Below are 26,320 nucleotides of genomic sequence, written 5' to 3' on the forward strand. Positions count from 1 at the left end.
TTTTAAATCCTCTAGCACATAAGTATTTGTCATGGGCTTGTTTGCTGTTCCTAGTTACAGTATCCTATATTTCTAGTAGGACTTTTTATATGTGGTGATTTGGTGCCATATGCTACAGAATATAAAGGGTGTAATTTGTATAGAAATTAGTGCCATTCTGTTTGCTAAAACCTAACACCTTTCAATATGGGAGCTCCATCCTCTATGGCCCAGCTGTTGTCACTCCTAGGCACACCTTTCCTCCATATCTCATATACTGACCCCTGTCATGCCCTACACTTCATACCGCTATCACCGCCTTCCCCTCCAGAGGAGCCCCTCCCACTGTGACTCTACAGCAAAACCCACTCCTATTTTGTTACCCCCTTGCTCTAGGGAAGGGGGGAACTGGCCAAGGTTAAAGCTCACTTCCTTCCTCAAACTTCTTTTGTCTCCACCCCTCCTAACAAGCTACCACAAAACTACATATTTCCTATCTTTAAACTCATCCCATTCCCTATTTCTTAACCCCATCATGGCCCCTGTCATTTCCCAGTACCTGGCTCGCTCCCCACATGCATGCTTTTTATTTTATATAACTGGTCTATTCATAAAGCTTTATATTTACAAAGACAGTACTCCAGCTTCAAGTTTCTCAAATGGTTTTGCATATCAGTGATCCCCAACCAGTGGCTCAGAAGCAACATGTTGCTCACCACCCCCTTTAATGTTGCTCCCAGTGGCCTCAAAGTAGGTGCCCATTTTTACATTTCTGGCTTGGAGACAAGTTTTGGAAGGACAGAAAAACAGTTTTACTCCAAGCAGAGCCTCCTGTAGTCTAACAGTCCACATGTTGCTACCAAATGTTACCAAAATATTACCATTGTATCAGTGATTCCCAGCCAGTGGCTCTTAAGCAACATGTTGCTCACCACAAAGGTAGGTGCCTATTTTTATATCTCTGGCTTGGAGGCAAGTTTTGGAAACACAGAGACACAGTTTTACTCCAAGCAGCGCCTTCTGCAGGCTAGCAGTCCACATTGGGTTATCAAATAGCCAATTACAGTCCTTATTTTGCATCCCCCAAAACTTTTTTTCATGCTTGTGTTGCTTTCCAATACTTTTTAAATTTGAGTGTGGCTCACCAGTACGAGGGTGAAGACAAATGGAGCTACTTAGTAGAAGCTACTTGTAATGGCTACTAAATGCCAGAAATAAGAAAATACCCTGCCATAGACAATACTGAGAATTGCCTCTGCTAAAACACACGTAGAGACAATTATCAGTAAATGATCAGCATTGTCTATTTTAGTAGCTGTGACAAGTAGCTGCTACTAGTAACTCTGTGTGTCTTCATCCTAAAAGGTTGGGGATCCCTGGCTTAAAAGAATATTTCAAATCATTATCCTGCTACATTTGCACCAATCAAGTGCTGACCATAGGGGATGGCATAATATTGTAAAAAATACATTTTGGGGTAATAGCAATTAATTTTGCGTCACCACCCAATGTTTTTTTCCAGCACCCTACTTTGTATAAATCTCTATATTTGTGTTTTTGGTTTGCATTATTAGTTTATAGCACATATAAAGTTCTCTTTTCTAAGTTTCATTGGAAGAATTATGTAAATGCTTTAAATGTTTATGAGCTTATTTCTTATGTAATAAATGTAATGTTCCTTTAGGTATTCTTCTGAAATGTTTCAATCTACTCTCACAATAAAATGTATTCCCCACCAGCTTTGTCAGCAATTCCTGAGAAAGACATACATTTGATTAAAACTATAACAGCCCGGTATTCCTTAATATACATGTGTGCATTGGGAATTTATAATTACATTTAGCTGCAGACCTTCAATTGCCTGCTTCAGAATCTTTTTATGTTACGGAGCAGTGAAGGTGAAGATAACTATTAATAGACAGATAGATAGGTAACTATTAATACAGGTAAAGTCACATTACTGTATGATTAATTGTATGATGGCTTTGAGTTTAAAGGGGCAGTATACCCCCTTATTTAACGTTAGTTAATTGGATAGGGCTTGTGCTAAATTTTTGCCTATTGTTTAAATTAAGAAAAGCTATGTTTTTATGGTTTCTGGACCATAAACACAGAGTAATTTAAGCTACAGAGTAACACAGAGTAATTTAAGCTACTCCATGTTTTCTATTCCCTTGTTCCATTAAAGGAGAAGGAAAGTCAAAATCTTTTAAGCTCACTATTAAATAGTACTACTATTGCTGTGTAAAAACGCTATATTCCTGGCTTGCCTAATGAAAGATTTACAGAGATACACATACTAGAACCTACATACTTGTTTCAGTGAACAGCGCCGCCATCTTGTCCAGTGTGCCTGTATGGGCTGAAAAGCACAAGCCAGCCCCCCCTCCGCTCCCCGCTCCTGCCACAAAGCCTCCGCTGCTCCCCACTCCTGCCACAAACCCCCCCAAGCTCCACAACCCCCCCTGCTCCCCGCTCCTGCCACAAACCCTCCACTGCTCGCAGCACCTGCCCCCCCCGCTCCCCCCACCTGCTTGTCACAGAGTGCTCCGACGCTGCGTCGCCATGGCAAATGGACTCTCCTGCTGTGTGCATATGCGCCACCTGCAGTAACAAGTCGCCAAGTCTTGAAGGACCGATGCATTATGGGAATCTTCTCTACACTGCTCAGCATTTTTTTTTCCTGTTTGGCTTCTGATCTTCTAAACGGGTGAGATATGGGGAGACTTAAGGGCACTATTGAGAGAACTGAAGGTATGCCTGCAGCTTGAGATTAACTCTTTATTAGCCTTTCCTTCTCCTTTAAGGCAGAGATCCAGAAGACCAGTGTACAGATACTGTAAATCCCCTACACAAGGAACATTGCTTAGCTATAAGCCAAACTATTACTCCAAAGGTTGAAGGGAGGGGGTGTTTTATTTAGAGCTCATTATCTCTTAAGGTAATTCAGTTTCAGGGAAGTTTGTAAGGGTGCAAGCAAAACAATGCTCTGTTAGGGAGGTGACAGGCGGGGAGATTAGTCGCCCAAATCTTCGTTGCCGCGGGCGACTAATCTCCACACAATGCTATCCCATCGGCAAGAATGTAAATTGGCAGTGGAATAAAATATGCGTTGCTACGATTTTCAGAAGTCGCCCGAAGTTGCCTTGAGAGGAAATCAAAGCGATGCATAGGCCTTTCCACCAGGGATTCATATTGCTGCCAGTGGAAAGCCATTTTGGAGAGATTAGTCACCCGCAGTAGCAGAGATCTATCATGGGTGACTAAATCTCTCCATCGGCCTCAAGGTGCCCATACACTATAAGATCCGCTTGCTTGGCGATGCCCTAGGGCCAAACGATCGGATTCCATTTGTGGTTATGGGGCATTCGGTTCGGGGACCGCATCAACGAGCCGATGCGGTCCCCGATCCGACTGGATTTTCTAACCTGGCCGATCGAGATCTGCCCAATTTCAGGCCAGATATCAGTCGGCCAGGCCGCTCTGTTCTGCCCATACACGGGCCGATTAGCTGCTGAATCGGTCGGGACCGATATCGGCAGCTATAGTCGGCCCGTGTATGGGGACCTTAAGGGTACTGGTACACAGGGAGATTAGTTGCCTGCATTAAATCTTGGCTACTATGGGCAACTAATCTCCCTGAAATGCTTTCCACCGGCAATAATAATGGGAAAACATACAAGTCACTTTGGCTTTCCGCAGTTGCCAGAAGTTCCCTCGCGAGACAACTTTGGAAAAACAAAGCGCTGCTTGTTTTTCCACCAAATTTCTTTAACTTTTAAATGAGAGTTTGTAGACCCATTGAAAATGGTAAGACGGCGGTGAATTTACTGTATTCAAGTTTAAATTGATCAAGTTTTTATATTCGCGTTATTTTATAAATAAGCACACATTCACGTTTGGTAAGTTTTAAAGTATTCGAATTGAAAAAAAAAATCGTAAAATTAACAAATTTAAATTTTGATAAATACAGTAGGTCTCTAAGGGCTCTGGCACACGGGGAGATTAGTCGCCTGCGACAAAATTCCCTGTTCACGGGCGACTAATCTCCCCGAGTTGCCTTCACCTGCCATCCCACCGGCAAAAATGTAAGTCGCCTTGCGAGGCATTTTCGGCGATTTGCCGAAATCGCACCGCCGCGTGTGCCATCCCACCGGCGACTTACATTTTCGCCGGTGGGATGGCAGGTAAAGGCAACTCGGGAAGATTAGTCGCCCGCGAACAGGGAGTTTTGTCGCGGGCGACTAATCTCCCCGTGTGCCAGAGCCCTTAGGGACACAGTTACTAAGCAATTTTGAGATAAAGTCAGATTTTTACTTCTAGATAATTTCGAGATTTATAAATAAGCTTTTGCTAGAACTCAATGTTTTTGTTATTGTTCCCCCCCAAAAAATGTTTTTAAAAATAATTTACGTAATTCGCGATTTATTAATGTTTAGTTAACTTTTTTTTGTAAAAAAAAAAATTTGACGGATTTGATCTGTCGAATACCATTGAATCCTATAGAGGCTTAGAATAGTAGAGGAATAGAATAGTCAAGGACAAGTTAATCCCCTTATTGTTTCAGTTTCACCCAGCTTCAAAGGGGAACTTAATCCCCTCATTGTTTTTAATTTCACATGTTTCAAGGGGAAGTTAATCCCATCATTGTTTTCAGTTTCACCCAGTTTTAATTGAAAACAAATTTTAGTAAATGTGCCCCTAAGTGTTTTTGTGTGGGGGTCCACGTGTCACTATTCTGCCTTGGTGCTTTCCACTAGCTAACATTTTGACTGCTGCTGGTATTCTCCAGACTGTAAAGAGTCCAAAATACCCTGTGTGCTGTTAGCGTAATTCTGTTCAGATTTATAGTGGCAAGGATTTGTAAGGGTTGTTTCTTCCCAAAATAACAATCCACATTATGGATTTATGGTTTGTTTCCACCACATAAAAAAATAACAGGGCGGTGAATTAGAATTAATCTTAACAAAAATAATAAATATGTAATTCAATATTAATACATAATACCTAGTAATATATTATGATGATTGCTTACCCTATATATATATAGATATTTGCAAAATTATGAGCCGCACTCGCAGGTCTTAGTGTGCAAATAAAGGAACATTTATTGTAGCAACATGCTAACGTTTCGGCTGCTTCCACAGCCTTTATCACACAGCCTTTATCACTTTGATAAAGGCTGTGGAAGCAGCCGAAACGTTAGCATGTTGCTATAATAAATGTTCCTTTATTTGCACACTAAGACCTGCGAGTGCGGCTCATAATTTTGCAAGTGGATTTTGTTTGGACTCTGCACCCAGGCACCCTATTTCCTGGTAAACGTGAGTGCCTGTTGCCTTACACCTTCCATATATATATATACATATATATATATATATATATATATATATATATATATATATATATATATATATATATATATATATATACACATTCACAAACGGCACTCACGGCACAGGGTCCACTCATGAAACCTTTATTGAAACTCCATATCAACGCGTTTCGATCCACTAGGGATCGTCGTCAGGATGATATATATATACAGTATATAAAAAAAAACAAACACTAGAATGTACACATTTACACAGATTTAGCAGTAGGCTGGGCAAAGGAATATGCAATGTTATATTATGGTGTGATGATCTTCACATTATCTTCCTGAATAAATCTGCATGTGAAAATTAAAGTGAAGTAATCTTTTCCTAAAAAATAAAATAAAAATCTATTTTCCCATTGCAAGTATCATACTGTATATATGTCATTAGTCATCCACTATGGTTGGCAGGTTTCTGGCTATTATGAAGTTCAAACAGATGTAGGATGCTTGTTAAAGAAAAGCCTCAAGCAGTTGGATCACAAAGGCTAGGGAAGACACTATTTCTTCTCTAATGTTTAAGCCCTGAAGCATATTAAATCTAAATTTAAGTCTGTCATGGCTGGTGGATTTAGGCTTGCCACCCTTTCTGGAGTCTTTTGCAGGTATTCAAAAAGCCCTTTCAATTATGAAGCTTTGGCTACAGTTCCAGTGATTGGCATAAGTGGGTATTTGTGCATTTTAGAAAAGAACACATTGCTTTAAAAGGGGCAATGTACTGTAATCCACTGTTCAAATGTCTATAGACATTGTTTTGGAAATCATTTTTTTCTTTGTTTCACGGAACACAAGTTTTATTTTACGCTGCCTCTTCGGTTCTTTGCCAAAAGTGATCTGTTGAGGAAAGACATTTTAGATTCTTTATGAAAATTCTTCACAATCAACTGCTGAATAACAAAGGTCTCCTTATTGAATTAGTGTGGCTAAGGCTAAAGATATTGAACCAGTTGGCCTGTATGGACAAATGGGTAGATATTAGTTCAACTTGACAATACATGAAAAGCCATAATGCACTTATCAAACAAATCGGGGGCATGGAAGTCTTGGCTTCAACTCTTATGAAAGCAATTTCATACCAAATAGATTATTTTAGAGCCCATACACAAATAGACACATTTTAAAATTGCCCAAATTGCAGAAAAATCTGTACATGGCTATAAGTATCAAATAAATTGGAATTATATTAGAAGTCAATAAGGACTTTGTTACCACCTTTATAAGATATCACCTTGGAGCACTGTGACATATTCTTTTAGTAAAAGATGATAGTGATATGCTCTCTTTCGTAAAACATAAACATGTTTCTATTATTATACATTATTTTAGAAAAAAAAAACAACAATGAAAAGTATATTTTAAAACATACATGCAAAAATATACAAGGGAGAAAGCAAGACAGAATAAATGTACCTTACACCCACGGCCATTCCTGAGGTTGAATTTAATGCTTCATTTTATTTACTGCTGAGGTTTCAAAAGTACCTTATGTTCCTTCCTCGAAGCAAAAAGAAACATCAGGTGGTTCCAAAACTTCAGCAGTAAATCAAATAGATTATTCAATTTAGTACTGAGCTCTCTGGATCTTATGACTTTGGTTCCATGAGGATTTGGGAAGGTGTTTGTTTCTGTCTCCCAAGAGCATTAAGTATGTACTTTATAAGGGGCACAACTGCGGGTAATTTATTGAGAACTATATTCTTATAGTTGGAATTACGTGGTTAATTCTGCATATTTTGGCCCCGTAACGTGTATGAAGAGATTTAACTGTCAACATCCGACCCTGATCCCTGAATGAGTGTCGCTCTGGCAGTAAATGGAATGCTTGCAGTGGGATTTTCATTAAAATCTAATCGCAGATTGGTTACTACCCAGGTGCAAATGTGTCCAGTGTTTATAAACAGGCCCCATGTTTAAACCAATGTATATTATTACAGGCGAAAAAAGCAATAGTTAAAAAATAATACCAATCAGCTATGGGTTGTTGCCCCATTAAAAAGTAATAATGTATCCAGACTTAGGCTGATGCCACACGTGGCGTTTTTACGCTGCGTATTTTCTAATTCTCTCAGCGGCTGAAAAACGCCCGATATCATCATCCATAGAAATAACTTGAAAAGACTCGAGGCAAACCACACAAAGCGTTAATACGCTAGAAAACGCCTTAGCGCGGATTTTTCAAGCGTTGGCTGAAATACGCCAGTATTTGCAAAGCAAGCTATTCCTATGTATACACAAACACAAAGGCAGCTGCCAGACCTTGCGGAAATATGCAGCGTTTTTTACTATTTTGCACCATTAGCACCATGGGAACAGGATTTGCTACGTTACCAGTACTAGGCTGAAAAATGCCATAGTCAGGGGCTGTGTGGCTTGTGCAGCGTTTTTAGGCTGAGAAAATACACAGCGTAAAAACGCCACGTGTGGCATCAGCCTTACCTGTACCTTACCTTACCTCTGCTGTCTCTGAATGAAGCCAACAAGGTCACTTTAGTAGGCACATTGTGACAAATGCTCTAATAACTTAGTTTTACATCAATTTTGTTATGGAATTTAGTTTTACAGGAGTCTGCAATTAATATTCTATGTCTATGAATGTAGATCTGTTGTCTTGCTTTTTTTTCTATAACATTTTTGCTATTTTCTGCCATGCACTCTCGACACTTACAGTATCATAGCATTTTAAGGTGTGAAATGTATGTTTTCTGCTTGCCGGGAATTGTTAAAAATGTAATTTAGCACTGAATTTCCAGTGTCTACATATCTGTTTATGCAGCCACATCACTGAAGGCTTCCGATGTATTCTCTTACAGTGGTGTTAGTTCTGCTATCTTCTCCTACATATATAATTACAGAGCTCTTATTACTCATAATTCCCGTACAGATCAGTGTCAGATAAGGTTTAAGGCTGATACCTCAAGAGTAACTATTTTTCCTGGTAATTAAATGCAGAAATGTGATAAATGGTGTAGTTTGGGCCGAGTGAGAAGCAGCTGAGTCTAGCTGGATTGCATCTTTTTTGCAGTGCCCATAAACTACATTAAAACATACAAATCATAGAGGCACAGTAGCCATTTTGGTGATAAAATCCATGTATCCGAATTTATTTTCTGGAGATCACAATCACATTAAACTGCTACTGAAACATACTGTAAAAGGAGTTATTTACATAGTGCAGGGTAATATTCAAAGTGAAATAAATGGGCACAAACACTTGCTCTGCACATTGGAAAACTGCGGCAGGTCTTTGCTCCATTTTAGAGTTGAGAGACCTTTGTGCCTCCCATGAATACAGGACTACCAGCAGCTGGGGGTTAGTCGGGGCACATAGGCATCCCCCCTCCCTCAACCTACCATCTCTATAACTTGCACCTCATTCAGTCGAGCACTGGTGGGTGCGTCACATTGTGCCCTGTACTTACTGCAACAACACTTAGGGGCTGATTTACTAACCGAATTGGAAAAGTTCCGACTTGAAAACAAACATTTTGCGACTTTTTCGTATTTGTTGCGATTTTTTCGGCTTCTTTACGAATTTTTCGTTACCAATACGATTTTTGCGTAAAAACGCGAGTTTTTCGTAGCCATTACGAAAGTTGTGTAAAAAGTTGTGCTTTTTACGTAGCGTTAAAACTTACGCGGAAAGTTGCGCCTTTTTCGTAGCGTTAAAACTTAAAAGGTGCAAAGTTTCGCGTAAGTTTTAACGCTACGAAAAAAGCGCAACTTTTTGCGCAAGTTTTAACGCTACGAAAAATCGCCAGATTTTACGCAACTTTCGTAATGGCTACGAAAAACTCGCGTTTTTACGCAAAAATCGTATTGGTAACGAAAAATTCGTAAAGAAGCCGAAAAAATCGCAACAAATATGAAAAAATCGCAAAATACCGATCATTACGAAAAAAACGCAATCGGACTCATTTCGACCCGTTCGTGGGTTAGTAAATGTGCCCCTTACTATACATAATATTGGCACTGAGCATCTACAGCAGGGGTGGCCAATACGTTGATCGCGATTCAACAGTCGATCCCCCATGGATTCCTTGTAGACCTCGATCAAGCCGGGGATGCGGAAGTGCTGCGTGAATGTGTACGTGCGCTGCGTCACGTACGTACGCATTCACACCGCACTTCCGCATTCCCCAGCCACCGGTCGATTGTGACCGAATAAACCAGTACTCTACTGAGTAGTAATTCCTACTGTATAACAGTATTACAGAAAACATACTCATGGCTGCTAAAAGGCCAAACTGGGCCAGGGAACTAAGCTGTGTTTTTGAGCACATAAAGGACACAAGAGGCCAAGCTGTAAAAAAATTGTGGCCACGGCTTTAGGGGTCCCCAACCTTTTCTTACTCGAGAGCCACAGTTAAATGTAAAAAGACTTAGAGAGCAACATGGAGGAGCCAAATAAGGCCTATGATTGGCTATTAGGTAGGCTCTATGCACACTATCAGCTTACAGGAAGCTTTATTTGGTAGCAAGTCTTGTTTTTATTCAACCAAAACTTGCCCCCAAGTCAGGAATTCAAAAATAACTACCTGGTTTGGGGGCACTGAGAGCAACATCCAAGGGGTTGGTGAGCAACATGTTGCCCCTGAGCCACTGGTTGGGGATCACTGAATAACACATTAAAACCCAAGGGACTGAAGCTATAATGTGGATCCACCAATTGTTTGGCAGTGCAACAAAATATCCTCAATACTGTGACACATGACTGTAAAATAAAGTGCAATACAGAGAACAATCCATTACAATCACAAATAACCAAATGAGTGAGAAATAGAAACTGATTGATGATCAAACCAGATGGGCATGAAAATGATTGAGTAACTTGCTCCCCAAAATAGCTAGCCAATCATATACAAGATAAACTAGCCCAAGAGTGGGCAAACTTACTTTCTACTTTCAAACTTTCTTTATGCTTCATGTATAAACAGGATAATTAGTCATACTAACACAAATCCACATACAGAATGGAATTATAAATACTTTTTAGATAATAGACTCTCTAAAATCATTTAAAATCCATTAAAATCCCAATGGAGTTCCATATCCAGCCTATGGCTTCCAGCTAGACAGCACTGCAGTATATTGAAGAAACTGTTTTCTTGGAAAATAAGATACAGATATTCTGAACAGAACCTTAATGCATACATTAGGTAATGAGCTTATTGATTAGGAAAGGTAACAATTTAATGAAGATTTGCAGCCTCCATCACATCAATATAGATTTTATGACCTTTAATGTAAGTAAAATGTTGGCGGGTCTCAACTCTCACTGCAGATATATGATCCAGTATCTAAGCTGCACCCAACTCGGCTTATTTCCAGCCTTCAAGACAGAAAAGTAAATGGATACAGAACCCTTTATTTCTCTTAAGAGCATTTTTGAGTTGTTTTTTTTTTAATTAGTTGCTAAGGCAATTCATTGTTTGTTCAATAGAAGCTATTGAGATCTATATTTACCGAAGCAAATGAGTAGTAGATAATATAGACGCCAGCTTGTCTATGTATGACTGCAAGTGAAACATGTTGGAATATGTTTCCTTTCAGCTGTTAATGTCAGTAGTAGTTGGAAATGTAATTGAGACAATGCTTTTCAAGAACAAATATAACAATAATTACTTTTCAGAATCTCTTTAAGGCAGTGATCCCAAACCAGTGGCTCATAAGCAACATGTTACTCACCAACCCCTCGGATGTTGCTCCCAGTAGCCTCAAAGCAGGTGCTCGTTTTTTCATTTCTGGCAAGGAGGCAAGTTTTGGTTGCATAAAAAACAAGTATAATGCCAAACAGAGCCTTCTGTAGGATGTCAGTCCACACAGGGGCCACCAAACAGCCAGGTATAGCTCTTATTGGCACCCGCAGGAACCTTTCTCGTGCTTGTGTTGCTCTCCAACACTTTCTCCATTTGAATGTGGCTCACAGGTATGAAAGGTTGGGGATCTCTGCTTTAAGGTGAGCAACCTCACCAAACAAGTGGAGCTTCTTCCAATATGCCTACATAAAGTGGGATATATTGGGCTAATTTGATTGTTTGGCCTTAAGATCGAGATCTTGCTAATTTCAGACCAGATATCAGGTAGGCCCATCGAGGGTGCCCATACACTGATAGATAAGCTGCTGAATTGGTCTGTAGGACCCGAATTGTTAGCTGAAATCTGCCTCTTTATGGCCACCTTTAGTGTTGTGACTTTCTGTTAAGTGCACACTCTTATGCATCTGCTCTTTATACCACCATGCAGTATGGGGATCAGTAGGCTACAGTATGGTGTCCAAGCCCATATCTATAGACGTAAGGCAAATGATAAAACAATGCACTATATAATAATATACACAACTAAATAAGAAAAATACAATGATGACAACACACATACATAGAATACTCAGTATTGTGAGTAGTGAGGAGCGAATCTGTCTCACTTTGCTGAAAAATTTGCAAAACTTCAGAAAAGCTCACAAAACAAAACATCACTTTTTTGACGATTGCATTTTTTTTGCCACATCTTTGCCGCATCTTTTTTTTTTTACGTGACCACAACTTTTTTTGACGCAACCGCAAATCATTATCAAGGAAGCAGTTAGCTGCATGAGTTAAACCAGTTAGAACAGATACTGGATCAGACAAGGTCCTTTCCTAGGTAAAATCTATGTATGATAAAGTCGTCTACTATTGCTCTGTAAGCTTATAATTGTTTCTATTTTTTATTCCTTATCTTTCTACTCAGGCCCTCTCCCACTCATAATCAAGTATTTCTTTCAAACCACTGCCTGGTTGCTAACTTAATGTGGACCCTAGCAACCAGATGCTGAAATTCCTGGAGAACTGCTGAACAGAAAGCAAAATAATTAAAGAACAATTGCAGATTGTCTTAGAATACTGTACAAACATCCACTTATTACTAAAAGTTAGTTTAAAGCTGAACAACCCCTTTATGTGATAGCTTAACTTGAGAGGATTTTGAAAATTTGCTAAATCTTTTTTATTCTTCAATTTCAGTATTTTTGTGGGGAGTCAGCAGCCTGAGAATGCCAGCGCCTATAGAGCCCTTAAAGGAAAACTTTACCCCCAGAACAAATACTTAACCATCAGATAGTTTATATTATGTTAAGTGACCTATTAAAGAATCTCCCCAAAATTGAATATATATATCAGTAAATATTGCCCTTTTACATCCTTTCCCTTGAGCCACCATTTAGTGATGGGCTGTGTGCTCCCTCAGAGATCACCTGACAGGAAATAATGCGACTTTAACTGTAACAGGAAGTAGTGCGGGAGTAAAAGACAGAACTCTGTCCATTCATTGGCTGATGGGGCCTAGCATGTATGTGTGCCTTGGCTTGTTTGTGTGCACCGTGAATCCTATGATCCCAGGAGGCGGCTCTTAATTGTTAAAATGGTGATTTTCTATTTTGTATTACCCAATAGCACATACTACTAAAAAATATATTTTTATGAAAATGGTTTATTTAGATGAAGCAGGGTTTTACATATGAGCTTGTTTATGCAATATATATTTTTTTTTGTTTGACGTGGTCAATTGTGACTCTCTATCTTGCAATTAGCACCCTGCCCTGCTCATGAACAATTACCCCTTTTTGGGGGGGGGGGGTGATGGACGAGAAATAATTGCTATCCTTGAAGAGGGAAAACTGAAATGACCTGCAAAAGAGGCAGAAGAGAAAAGCTTAATTTCTATAGGTTTTCCTGTTCATTTCCAGTAATGGCAAAGCATTTACTTAAATCTCAGTTAATCATTTGAATGGTAGGGATTAATAATGCAATTACCAGCTGTTACTGTAGAAAAACCACACCCTGGAAAACGGCTTATGGCTTTTGTTACTGTTACAAACAGAAGTTCTCTGTTGTGTTGCTGCTCTGCATGATGTTGACAGGAAAAAGTCAACGCGCATTTTTACAATATGTGGCGACTTATGGAATCAATATAAAGATGTCCTAATTCTGCAACTCAACATAAAAACACAGAAGCATGGGATGATGTGGGACAAGTACTATTATACAAACTGTAATGGCTCATTGTTAATTAAAGAACAGCACATCACATGTAAAAATCCCATTACTGGACGAAATTTGATAACAGGATGTGATTTTGTTGCTAATTGATCTATATACAAATATAAACATAGCCCAAAGTGCAGTATTAGATATCAGATATGTGTTTAAACTTTCCAAACCCATGCAACCCTTTAAAATTGGAAATTTATATCCATTAGCGTGAAGTGTCCCTTTTAATTAGTGTAATCACAATTCATACACCAACTTGCCCTTATTATTTAACACACAATATACAGGAGCAGATAATGTTTGTGCTTGTCTTTAGCCTTTTTATTGTTAATTTGATTAAGTGTATTTGCCAGTAGCAACCAATCGGGTCTTTCTTTCCACTTTCTAAATAGTTTTGTTTCATTCCCACATTATAATATAATTACAGTACATTGGACATGTGACAATACTGCACATTAGCAGCTACAGAGTGCTCTGACAAGGCTGATTAATAAAAAACTACTGACTAGAATGAATATTCCCCCATTTTTTACATGAGCTCATTCAGTTGGGCTCATGTAGAAAAGGTGCTGAACTGACTAAACTTTCAGAAATAAATATATTTGTTTTCTTCTATACAACTATAGCCAATTCCTCAGACTGAAAGGAAACCATGATAGTCTGTTTCTGTTCACAGTCCCCCCCCCATTAAGCTTACACAGTAATGCAACCCCACCCTTATTGCATTGTATAGGGATGTTATCTGGCATTTGAAGTTCCTCTGCTTTCCATAGTGGGTGCTGTATAAATGCTATGGAAAGCAGAGAGACTTTAAGTCCCATAATCCATCACTTTATAATGGAAGAAAATAAGGGTGGAGCTCCATTACATTGCATGTCACAGGGTTGTCGCTCATGGTTTCCTTTCAATACAAAAACTATATATATATATGTTTTTTTCTGGAAGTTCAGATAGTTTATGCTCATTTCAAAAAGGACCTGTCCTGACCTGGTATATTTTTCCTTTAGGGGTAAGTTCATTGGTAGACCGATAGATTGCAGTGGAGTAAATGGTGCATTGTACAGTAACAGGTATCAGTGGAAACCATAATAAGGCTTAAGGAGCTGTGAACTAAGTGCCAATTTAAGGGCTGACATTTAGTCCAGGAGGCTGCTCTGGCTGTGTTAGCAAGAACCCAATAAACATACGTTAACTTTCAGGGTCAGACTGGGGGGTGCAGGGCCCACTGGGGCTGCTGCCCCAGGGGCCCTGCAGGTGCCCCCGCCGACCGCATCCCCTAACCCTTTGCAGGGGCCCCCGCTGAGCCTTCCTAAACATTGGGTGGGTTCCTAAACATTGGGTGGGTTCCCCACCCAACGTTCTCCCCTGAGCACACATAAGTTTAACGTGTCAGGAGAAGAACAGTCGGCTGGTGGAGGTAAGGGTCGGTCTGGGCCGTCGGGCCCACCGGGTTTTTTTCCGGGGTGTCCAGGCAGCCCAGTCTGATCCTGGTAACTTGCAGCTTGCATAGCTCACCTCCTTCAGTGAATTCTGTTCATACAGTTTGTTTTCCAGCTTTAAAAATTGTAACAATTTCTAAAAGTTGCTTTAGTTCAAAACAGGGATGCGCCAGGTCATCAAATTTGGACTTGGTTATGCTAATAATCATACATTTGAATTATGGTTTGAAAAAATATGAAACTTGAATGCAAAACAGCATTGAAAGTTTGTGAGGTCAGTGGGAATGGCCCTAGACAAATGATTTAACGATCTAGTGAGTTTGAATGATGCAAAATTTTTACCAATTCAATGTATTTAAGTTTTTTTTTACTGTTTCATTCTATCTCATTTTTAATTTGGATTGTTGTCATAAATAAGACAACATTCACTTTTTAAAAAAAAAACAAAAAACTTTCAGGTTATTTAAAGTAAAAAAAAATGCAAAAATTACACAAATAGGAATTTTAATAAATAACCCTCCATGTGTGTTATTAAACAGTAATAGAATTATCTAATTTGCCAGCAATAGATGCATTGTCTATATTAAAGGGAAACTATGGGTTCCTGAACTGAACCAAGAGCCCCACACAACACAGAAACCCATAATATACCTATCACTGTTATCTGTTCCTTCAAAAAGTATAAATAAATATAATTTTTATATACTGAAATCCAGATGCAAAACAGTTGTTCTCTTTTTGTTCCATCTGAAATCCTGGCAAGGGAGGAGGGACTAAAACATTGATTTTACAAATGGTAACAACTTCTCCACAGCTTACAGACAGCATGCAGGAACTATTTAACCCACAATGCATTGCACTGTAATGTTCCTTTCCATATTGACACAAGTGTGCAGGGAATTGTGGGATTGGGAGGAGGCAGGCTGGAGACAGTCGACTACTGTTACATTTTATTTGAGTCTCAAAGTAGTCAGCCAGATCAGCAGGGGAACAGGGGGCCAGGCTTAGGGAACTGTTCCAAACCATATTATTACATTAAAAATCATGAAAAGGCTGAATATTTTTTTTAATTGATGTATATTGCAAAGTTGCTTGAAATTATGTTTCCTTTTTAAAAAGCTCAAGTTGTTTTTGGGTGGAGTTCCCATACAAGTCCATACAACACACTGTTTTTGTTTCCAGGAACACAGGTTTAAATGTCAAACTCCAGACCTGAGAAAGTGATTGGTTTGCAGAAAGCTCTCTCAATCCTGCATCCAATAAAGCAGTACATGAGAGAAACACTTTTCTCTGCACAGGGAGAGCTGGTTAAAGAAGCAGAGGGATCACCGGATTACTGTTTGCTATGTACATTCCCACAAGGAGTGGGGAAGAAATGTCCGAGAGTATTCATATGCAGTATGCTTACCCTTGGCATTGGAATACAGAAGGATGATGCTTAAGGGTTTAGTGCCAGTAAACTAATATTTGGTATTGCGAGATAACTGTCGGTGTTGGACAGCTTCCCTGGGGAGAAAGCTTAGGCTGAATGTTTAGCTGTTGTCGCTGCTCGCTGGGAAATAAAAGCAAGGCTAATAACCATCCCTGCTGCACGGAAGATAAACACAATTTTATATACAACATATTGAATGTTTTTTCAGCAAAAAAGTAAACAAAGGAAAAAATATCACATATATCAGTATACAGGTATGGGATCTCTTATCTGGAAACACATTATCCAGAAAGCTCCAAATTGCAGGAAGGTCACCTCCCATAGACTCCATTTTAATCAAATAGTTTATGTTTTCTTTTGTAATATTTCCCTTTTCTCTGTAATAATAATAAAACAGATCCTATAATGTTCATATAGCTATAACCATTAACATAGTGAACAACCTATCAGAACATAAATTTCTCGGATCAGGCACATAATATAAATTCTAACTTTTCCTATGTCAATTCTAATTCTGTCTGTATCTAAAGCAGTAATCCCCAACCAGTGGCTCAGGGACAACATGTTGTTCACCACCCCCATTGAGGTTTCTCCCAGTGGCCTCAAAGTAGGTTCTCATTTTTTAATTTCTGGCTTGGACGCAAGTTTTGGATGCACAGAGACAAGGTTTTACTCCAAGCAGAGCCTCCTGCAGGCTAGCAGTCACATGGGGCCATACATTGCCAATTACAGACTTTATTTGGCATCCCCAAAGAACTTTTTTTAATGCTCATGTGGCTCCCCAATAGTGATCAGCAAATCTGTCCCAAAAAAAATCATGAAACAGCGAAAACTTAACGAAATACGACACAATTTTTTTTTACCCACATGACCTTCTTGATGCAACTATGCCTTTTTTCGACCTGACCGCCAACTTTTTTCTCACTATGCAAATTTTTGTTGTGCTGAATTTTCGCAGCAGTTTTGCGAAAAAATTCAGAAATGTGAAATTTCGCAGCAAATCCATGCCTGCCGAAAAAATGCACTCATCACTGCTCAACCTAAAATAGGTTGAGGATCCCTGATCTAAAGTCTTCGCCACCAGGTAATGGCACGTGGCTTCAAGTAGTAGCCAAATGCTTTATTCATTATTTTTCTTATAGCTATAACCATTTGTATTGATCCATTAATTAACCAACAGAGTTTGAACTAGATTTCTCTGATCTGGCACATAACATATATTCTAACTCTTCCTATGTGCATTCTGACTTTCCCTATACCTAAAGTCTTCTCCACCAGGTAATGGCTTATGCCTTGAAGTAGTAGCCACATGCTTAATTCATTATTTTTCTTATAGCTATAACCATTTGTACTGATCCATTAATAAACCAACAGAGTTTCAACTAGATTTCTCTGATCTGGCACATAACATGTATTCTAACTCCTCCTGTGTGCATTCTGACTTTCTCTATATCTAAAGTCTTCTCCGCCAGGTAATGGCAATGCCCTTCAGTGCTCCCAAGATAATAGTTTCCTATTACCCTATGAAAATACAGCTCGTGTGGCTTAGAAATGATTAGATAATGTATCCCAGAAAGTGTCATTAGCATCTTCTAATGTTCTGGTCTATTTTGTTTTTTGTTCATTCTTTTTTAAATTCCATCTAATAATGATGGTGACTCTGGTTTAAATTGAGTGGAAAGAAAGAAATAAAAACAACAACACAAGAAATGAGAGGTATTTTTAATGTAATCTTTTATACTGTGTGATCAGACCTCACTATGCAGTAAAGTCAGGATCTCACACAAAGTCAGAGACAATGAGCAATCAGACATATAAACACTGTTGGATCAAATTCCACAAAGACCAATTTCAGCCATTCTTAATGAAGGCACTTATCTAGTAGAGTTAATTCATTTCTGACTTGATCAGCAGGCCATGATCGACTTTTTTTTATATACAGTTTTATCATCCAGTCCCATTATCATTTTCTCTGACTCTGCTGGTCTCTACCAAGGGATGCAAGGCAACCTACACCTTTATTCTTCAATTAAATAAAGCTCCTTAGCTCAGTCATATGTATAATTGTATTCATGGACCTGGACTGGCTTTAATGTGTTATGTTTTGTAGCAACTGTACACAGAGTAAATTAAATAGAGGACAATTTGGGGAAAGATAATGGTTTGTTTCAGCAAGCAGCAAAACCAGACCTAAAATGTCTGAATGAGGGTATAAGAGCTTTATAAAGATAGATAAACTTGTGAGTGTGTATAGGCACATAGCTTTAAAATATAGATTGCTTATTTGTGTGTCCTTCTTACAAAAGGAATCAGGATAGAGAGAAATGAGAGAGGCTACAATTGTATTTTTACTGTTACATTTTTTTATCCTTCCATGCAGGCCCTTCCCTATTCATATTACCATCTCTCATTGAAAATATCTGTCTGGTTGCTAGGCTAAATAAGATCATAACAACTAGATACCTGCTGAAATACCACACTGGAGAGCTGCTTACAATGGCAAATAATGAAAAAAATACAAAATAAAAATTAAGACCAATTGCAAATCATCTTCGAATATAAATATCTACATGTTATTAAAAGTTAATTTTAAGGGGGCACCTTGTTCCTTAGTAACAGGTGTGGAGAACTGGTATACTCAAGGTGGTAATTCATCCCTATAAGTCTTAGTGCCTCAGAGTAGTAGTATATGTATGCGATGTTCCTAAAATTGAAATTGTGACCACAATCGTTTATATAACTGCACACACAGATACCCATGGCTTTGTTCAACTAGATGTCAAAATGTCTTTATTGAAACAGAAATTCTGGCTTTATTGCATTGGAAAATTTCTAGTATCTGCAGACATCGTATCTTTTGCCCAAGCAATACACAACTTCCTCTACTGCTATCAGAATATAGAAACCGCAAGAAACTGATTTACTAACCTACAGTAGATGTTAAATTGCCCCTTTGTGATTATTTATAGCAGGGATCCCCAATCTTATTTTTTTGTTACATCATACTTAGATGTAAGAAGTGTTGGTGAGCCACACAAGCATGAAAAAGTTCTTTGGTTATGGCAAATAAGGGCTGTGATTGGCTATTGGTAGCCCCATGGGGACTGCTAGCCTGCAGGAGGCTCTGCTTGGGGTAAAACTGTCTCTGTGCTTCCCAAACTTGCCTCTGACCCAGAAATGTAAAAATAGGCACCTACCTTTGTGGTGAGCAACATGTTGCTTATGGTGGGAATCACTTACTGGTTGGGAATCACTGATCTGGAGCAACCAGTCAGCAAACTGGTAAAATGGTAACATTTTAGCCTCTGTTAGTACATTTTTAAATTTGTAGACTTTATGTACACTGAATGTAAATCTTTCAAATATATATTAAAGGGTCCCTTTGGAACAACAAAATCCCCACTCCATGATTTATTCCTACAAAAATAGAGTAACAAAAAATTGCCATAAAAAGTAGAACTGTTTCTAATGTGTATCAGTAACTTCATTAATATATATCCTCTGCCCATCCAAGAATATTAAAGTAATGATAAGACAAAACAGAGGTGCCAAAAGGATAAAATTAGCTAAAAACACTTAAAAACCCAATGGGTAATTCAGAGGAGGTAGTAGTGAACTTACCTCCTCCAGGCAGACACCAACAAAAGTGGTAATTTTCAGTAATAGTTTATTCACAACAATATTGCCGAGTCCACCCCGAGTGGAGGGGTGTTATCCCCATTTTTCTTCCTTCTACAGAGAGCGACTTCTTATTCCTGAGTGGGGTCAGGATAATCTGCCCACCTGCCTATACAGTGGTTGCCTATTGGTAACCCTGGCTTGTGAGTATTAATTTGTTTATTCTACCATTACTCCTTGTAAAAACATATTACACTATTGGGGCTCTTGGTGTTCCTTTTTGTCTTCAAGAATATTAAAGTGTATGGAGTCCTGGTCACTCCCCCCAAGTTGCTAAACTAAATAGAGAACAGTCTATACCTGCAATTTGCAAAATGGGGTGCTCCCAATTTTAGTTCAAGGTCCATAAGACATTCACAATCAAATCAAATGTCTCGGGAATTATTCTGTCCTTCCTCGGGTACACAGTGTGGGTTTATGGGGTGTCATCAGACTTCTGTGATTGGAACAGTTTAGTCTCCCACATACAGAGGGTGGGATAAAGATGTTACGGCCATGGCCCCCAATGTTTTTATAAAACACTTTTCACTACACAGGGAGTAAAGGGAAACATATTAATTCTCCAAGAAGCTAAAGTAGCAATTCTATGTCAGCAGAAATGAAAAAGATTACATTGTCAAAAAGCAATCGCACAGTATTATAAATGCAGAACGCCACTTTCTGTAGTATCTCATTCACTCTAAAATGCAAATAACATCTTTTTATTCCGAGGTTATGCCTACCATTGTCAGCTTCCATGCACTTGATCTCCTGCATCCAATATATCAAATGTTCATTTGTGAACACAATGGGGCCGTGGATACTTACATTTACTCATAGAAAGCATTGTAAATAAAGATACATTAAAGGCAAATAGTGAATATTCATCTCCTAAAGTAAAACAAGCTTCTAAAGACCCAAGCGAGAGGGCCTCCGTCTCTGCATAACCTTTGTATGCGCAATTGTAATGTTTTATTGAGATTTGTTCCCAAATGAGAATATTTCTGGACAGCTTAATAGAATATTATAAATAAGATATGAGTTAAAGAGCATTATCTTATTATACTTCTCAGTGCATATTCCTCCTGATATATCAGCATATCATTTACATACCGCAAAAATTCCCCTGATATCTGTGTGGAAGAATCTGATCTGATGCAGATTACTTGGCTACTTCACACATCTCTTGTTCCTTCTTCCTTTTGTTCTGCATGGTCAATAATATCATCTTACTCTATGCTGAGCCTAAGCAACATTAAATGAACACTAATACTCCAAAACAGCCTATTAGTTTGTTAAACTGAATGTTATAACGTTTACAAATACAGGCATATAATTTTTCACGCATTGATTTAAAATAAGATATATATTTCTTAAATGCACTGATTCTAGGAGACCTGATAGGAAGGAGACCCTGCTGATCCCGTATTGTAGCTAGAGAATTAGGTACCCAATACAATTGATCCATAACTGTTCCCTTATACCAGTGACCCCAGTGAGCATCATTTTCTTAATTCCATTTGCTCTATCCATATTATTCCATTTGCTCTATCTATCTGTCTGGCTAGCTTTCTATCTTTCATAGGATCTATCTATCATATTTTTCATTTGCTGTATCCCTATCTTATCCTATTCCATTTGATATGTGATCATTATATATGAGCATTTTTTCTTTGGTGGTATTTTTATTTTTAACGTGTGCCTACTTTGTGCCCAGGTGTTTTTGTAACCATATTGAAAAGGTTTGGATTAAAGGCAATAAAGGGTAATGATATGCACTGGTAAGAGCCCATCTAAAATATACAATTAAGATGTCTATGAAGATTCTCATTCATCCAGGTCATGATATTCAGTATCTAGTAGAATTAAGTCTAAAACAACTGGACTTTTCTGAGTTTTTCTTGAAAACGTTTCACCACTTATCCAAGTGGCTTCAAAAGTTCAAATGACTGGTAGGGAATTCCCCGGTATTTAAACTCTTGATGGTAGTACAGTCACAGGCGTCCAATCACAATGGTTCCATTGAACTTGTTCAGTTAGGTGTTAGCTGAAACTGACAGGTGTAAGAAGGTATGATACAATGATGATTTCTTACACCAGAAAAGTCCAGTTGTTTTAGACTTAATTCTTCTAGATACTGTATACAATTAAGAATTGGCCTAAAGTACTCAAAAGAAACTGAAGGTTTTCAATCCAATCTATCATAACATTGTCTTTGCATGCTATTTATAACTGACATAAAAGTATTTGCCTGATGCTTACATTTTACATCTGATCTCCCATGTTCCTCTATGAGGGGGCTGCCATATTTGTGCAGCAGTAGTCCATTAGGATTAGACAGTAACTGACAGGTAGAGAAGGGGGCAGTCAGATTGGCAAAACAGTCAGGTTTAGGAACTTTAAGTAACAATTACTTACAAAAGAAGCCCTATCGGTGATAGATGATCAACATGACCTATAGGTAACTTTTACTGTACATTCATATTTTGAAGAGTAGCTTTTAGGTGTCAGTATCTCTTTAAGCAAGGATATCATCACTATGTATAAATATCTAAAGGGAACCATATATTAAACCCTCTAATTCAGTGCTGTCCAACTTCTGTTGTACCGAGGGCCGGAATTTTTCCGACCTACGTAGTGGAGGGCCGATAATGGAAGCCAGTTTTGACCACTCCCCTTTTTGAAACCGCACCCACTTGAAACCGCACCCATGTTATCACATGACCATACCCATATTAATGGTTGTAGTACAGCAAAAACCTGCCATACTCTGCCTGCCATACCCTGCCTGTGTGCCATACTCTGCCTGCCCTACCCTGCCTTTGTGTGTGCCATACTCTGCCTCCCCTACCCTGCCTGTGTGTGCCATACTCTGCCTGCCCTACCCTGCCTGCATGCCATACTTTCACTGTGTGTGCCATTCTTGGCTGGTTTGTGCCATACTTGGCCTGTGTGTGCCATACTCTGCCTGCCCTACCCTGCCTGTGTGTGCCATACTCTGCCTTCCCTACCCTGCCTACGTGTGCCATACTTTCACTGTGTGTGCCATTCTTGGCTGGTTTGTGCCAAACTTGGCCTGTGTGTGCCATACTCTGCCTTCCCTACTCTGCCTGTGTGTGCCATACTCTGCCTGCCCTACTCTGCCTGTGTGTGCCATACTCTGCCTTCCCTACCCTGCCTACGTGTGCCATACTTTCACTGTGTGTGCCATTCTTGGCTGGTTTGTGCCATACTTGGCCTGTGTGTGCCATACTCTGCCTGCCCTACCCTGCCTGTGTGTGCCATACTCTGCCTTCCCTACCCTGCCTACGTGTGCCATACTTTCACTGTGTGTGCCATTCTTGGCTGGTTTGTGCCAAACTTGGCCTGTGTGTGCCATACTCTGCCTGCCCTACTCTGCCTGTGTGTGCCATACTCTGCCTGCCCTACTCTGCCTGTGTGTGCCATACTCTGCCTCCCCTACCCTGCCTGTGTGTGCCATACTCTGCTTGCCCTATGCTGCCTGTGTGTATGGCACACACAGGCAGCCTACAGTGACATAATGCTGGCACTGCTCCTACAACTATATACTATATATTAAAAAACTTTTTAATTGCAGTACCACCTCAGTATATGTTCTTTTTGTAGTATGCAGGGATTATTTGTGGGTTTCTACTGCTCCTGAGGTGTGAACAGGGGAACAATGGGGGTGATTACGGCCTGAGCCTGAGGTGTGAACACTGCAGGGGGTGAACAATGCAGAGATTAAAAGGTGGAACAACACAGGGGATTACATATTTAAACAATACAGCCTGATTACAGCCTGAATCTGAGGTGAGAACCATGCAGGGGGGGGGCAGTTAATCACAGAGTACTGATACCATTTAAAGCTTACACAAGAGTAAGCCATCAAAGCAGCCAGACAGGTGGGGGGCCACACAGAGGGGCCGCCAGTTGGACAGCACTGCTCTAATTCCTTCTATAGGACCCAAGGGCATACCTTGATATTTGACGAAATTAAGTTACGTCATAAGGTGTCAAAAGCATTTTTGAGTTAAGCCAACCAGACCTAGGTCCTAAAGACCGAGCGGATAACTTATTGTAGTGTGCTTGAGGCCACCTGCCTAACTAATAGGCATCTTTAAAAATCCTGTCAGGTACGGACCACATAGACTGATTGATTCACTCCTTGTCCGAGGGGTCCCACATTCCTTTAGTATCAACTCGTCATCTGCCCCAATTGCTAAGATAGCCAGATGGTGCAGAGTTTCACTCATTTAATGTCTCTCTACATGTATAACTAACTTTAGATGTGAAGTTGTTGAATTTTCTTACTGTACTGGTTGCAGATATTTTAGATAGTTTGAAGAATGGATAGGATGCCCTTTTAGCAAGAGATAAAATGCAACGTTACTTTTTATACAAAAATGATCCAGGTAATGGTTCAATTCCATTTTGAAGTCAAAGAAGGAATTTGGAGATGGTTTCGGATGAGGTTTTGCCTCCATTTGGATAAGCTGAACGTTAGGCAGTTTTACTTGCGAAAAAGTTGACATTTGGTGGATGTGTTTTTTTTTCTTTCACTGATCTTTCTAGAAGACATAAAGGCTGAAGTTATAAAAGAGTAAACAAGAGAAGGCACCCAAACGCTGTTCCTCAACTGAAGCTAAGGCCCCAGATAAATGCTCTTTCTGACAACCCCTAAAATCATGGCTGTAAAACATTATGACATTTCAACCAAAAATAATTTAGCTGTGCAAACTTTAATATCTTCCTTGCCTAGATAAAACAAGGCCTCCTTGATCTTTATTTAAATGGGTCTTATATAAATATAGTTTGGACTGGCTGTAAAATCCCTCAAGTGAAGGGCAGCATCAGGCCAATGAGCGAGGCTACTGACTCCATGTGACCCTATCGTGTGATCTGATATTTCATCTAGCATAATCTGGTGCACCACTTGAGTGGTCACTGACCCTCTGAGATACAATCATTAACTGTCTTGTGCAAACAAGCAGACTTGGACTAAAAGCAACCACATCTATTGATATACAGGTATGAGAACCATTATCCAGAAACCTATTTTCCAAAAAGTTCTGAATTACAGGAAGGCCAACTCCCATAGATGCTATTGTAACCAAATAATTCCAATTTTTTGAAAAATGATTTCCTTTTTCTCTGTAATAATAAAACAGTACCTTGTACTTCATCCCAACTAAGATATAATTAATCTTCATTGAAGGCAAAGCAATCCTATTGGGTTATTCAATGTTTAAATGATTATTAGTAAACTGGTATGGTGATCCAAATTAGAGAAAGATGCCTTATCCGGAAAACTCCACGTCCTGAGAGCATTCTGGATAACAGGTTCCATACCTGAATATAAATATGAAGTTTTATAATGTTTGTCTGTAAACTTTTAATGACCTAAAACCTTGCGTGACAACACATTAAATTGAATAATTTAAATAAAACATTGTTTTTAGTTAGCCAGTTCCAAGTGATACAGAATCCTGTATAGACAGTTCCTGAACAGGAAAATGTTATGAATAAACATTGTTTTTGAAGACTGTGACATACTGTAAACATCCACAGACAAACCCAACTTAGCCCAAGAAAATAAACACAAAGCTTGTTAAACAGGAAGATTCTGTATATAAAATATATTTATGATGTCGATAAATAATTCACATATCCTTGTTTATAGTAAAGGAATAACTAACTGTGCTCAGTCAATAGTGTACTTTTGCTATGGAACAGAAATTGACATTTGTAAATAATTCATTATTTGTTTCATTATTTTTGCATTGTTTAGGGGGCATGGACTGCACAAAAAACCCAATTGTGGCTATTTAAGAGGAAATAAAGCTTATTTTTACCTTCTATGTATTTCCTTTTTAAAGAGAACAACATATGAAGTAAACAAGGAACTCATGACTGTTGCTAGCAATGGAATAGTAGTATTTATATGTTTCTTAATATATGTAAATCCTTCAACATTTAGTTGTTTCAGGAACATGTATTTATGATCATTTCCATTTAAATTTTCTGTATTGCTTTGGGTAATCCCACAAGAAACTGCTTGTTGGTTCTTGACAGTACTATGAATGTATAAAGTCAGCGCAAGTCTTCCAAACGATCCCCTTATGTTACCTGGAAGAAAATAAAATTTCATCTCACAGGAGGTCATATAGCATTGCTCAGCCTGACTGACACAACACAAACTTCTCCTGCTATATGATTTACGTTTACTGGTGAATACGCTGGTAAATAATCCAGGTGAGATCTACCTTGTTTATTTGTTAGTACATGATCGGGAGAGAGAGAGAGTCTCCTGACTAAATCCCAAAGGCAGTGAATGCTCAATTAGTGACTTGGAAAACTCTACTGGGTAGTAACATCGTAGGCAACAAGCCAACATCATGCTGGCAAGTCA

This window comes from Xenopus tropicalis, chromosome 9 (genome assembly GCF_000004195.4).
Source record: "Xenopus tropicalis strain Nigerian chromosome 9, UCB_Xtro_10.0, whole genome shotgun sequence".
In the NCBI taxonomy this organism is placed as follows: domain Eukaryota; kingdom Metazoa; phylum Chordata; class Amphibia; order Anura; family Pipidae; genus Xenopus; species Xenopus tropicalis.